Source organism: Euprymna scolopes, chromosome 12, assembly GCF_053919585.1.
Source record: "Euprymna scolopes isolate OS-2025 chromosome 12, ASM5391958v1, whole genome shotgun sequence".
Classification (NCBI taxonomy): Eukaryota; Metazoa; Mollusca; class Cephalopoda; order Sepiida; family Sepiolidae; genus Euprymna; species Euprymna scolopes.
In genome coordinates, this window is record NC_136493.1 from 142,878,201 (window position 1) to 142,879,736 (window position 1,536).

Genomic DNA, 1,536 nt, shown 5'->3' on the forward strand with positions numbered 1-1,536 from the left:
GTGGCAGACTTCATAGGGTAAAATCGATGCGAGTATCAATTATCATATAAATATATGCATTTCTTGAACAATAGGAATGCATCTGCTTGGTGTGTCCTTTTGGATTTTTTTTTCAATTTTATGGATGGGTCATCGAGTATTTTTATCAAATTGCAAGTTTTATGTTCCATTATAAAATTGATTCATTTCATGATTTTCAGGTGGCATATTAGTTTGGCGCTTAATTCAACGAACGATGCTGCAATTTATGGCTTTTTAGTCGCGTGCAAGCGACTCTATAAGTTACTCCGTCAGTCGGTCAGTTGGTCGGTCTTTACGTAACACTTTTGTGCTTGGCCTTTTTGGTTAAGATCAAAGGTCTGTTGTTAATAGATGCTGTTCTTAGCTTTTCTTGGCCTTTTGGCCAAGATCAAAGTGTAGTATCTATTATTGTACCATTTTATTACCTTTTTTGTTTTTACACGTCAATAAAAAAAATGTTTTAAAAACTGGGAGTTAAGTAGGACATCCCCCAATATGAAAGGGTGAATGTGGTATTATGGTGAAAGAAGATACTAGCTGGGAGAAACTTTTGATTTTGTTTAGTTCTGGAGTGACAAGGATGACCAACGATCCCCACAATCCCCCCCTTTTGAGTTGGCCATGTGCCTAAGTTTTTTTGTTCATTGTTGATTTTGACTGTGTTTTTAACATGAATAAAAGATTTAATATCTCAAAGTGTAGTATCTGTTCCGGCAGATACTGCAAGCAAAGACCCTATGTGGGGGCGACCCCACAGATAAGACCTTGGTCAATGTAGGGGCAACCCTTCATACCAATTGTCACTATCCAGCTCCCCTACTCCCGGGGAGTTGGTCCCCATTTCCCCTTCACTCCTCGCATTAAAAATCGGCCTTGTGCCTAATTTGCTCGGTGGGGGAGCAAATACCCCTTTCTTGGCCTTTTGGCCAAGATCAAAGTGTAGTATCTGTTCTTACTGCATGCTGTACTTATGTTTGTAACTTTGTGATATAAAGTGGGGGATCACTTTTCTGTATTAATTTAATGTAAAATGATAACCCACTTTACAACCAGTCAGTCTCAAAGCCATTCAAGTCATTCTCCAGATCATTCAAGTTGTTTTTGAAGGATTCCAGTTATTTCTTCAGCATTCAAGTAATTCTTAAGGTCATTCAATTCATCCTTAAGTTCATTAAAGTCATTCTAAGTCATTTACTTTTTATTTATTTAAGTCATTTCAGCCCATTTTCTGGTCATTTTAATTTATCTTTAAGAATTTCATGTCAATCCTACATTCACGCATTCATTCATTACACAAGAGCACGTGACTAATGGCTATTGGCCTTGTTTAATGTACACATGGGTGGTGAGATGCTGTATGCAGGACGTGATCCCATGCAAAATGCGGGACTAATTAAAACTTAGAAAAATGAAAAATTACAAAAAATAAAAACGTTAAAAAAAAACTCTTTGTCAGCTGAGAATTTGTTGATGTCAGTTACTAAGCTTGGCTCCTCATTCACCCACTGCAAAAAA

At 37.1% G+C, this 1,536-nt stretch overlaps 2 pseudogenes; both read left to right on the plus strand.

The window, feature by feature from the left end:
* The first annotated feature begins 383 nt into the window (after window positions 1-383).
* Window positions 384-513, plus strand: LOC145291823 (U2 spliceosomal RNA; annotated as a pseudogene).
* Window positions 514-926: 413 nt separating this feature from the next.
* On the plus strand, window positions 927-1,064 carry LOC145291700 (U2 spliceosomal RNA; annotated as a pseudogene).
* The last annotated feature ends 472 nt before the right edge of the window (window positions 1,065-1,536 follow it).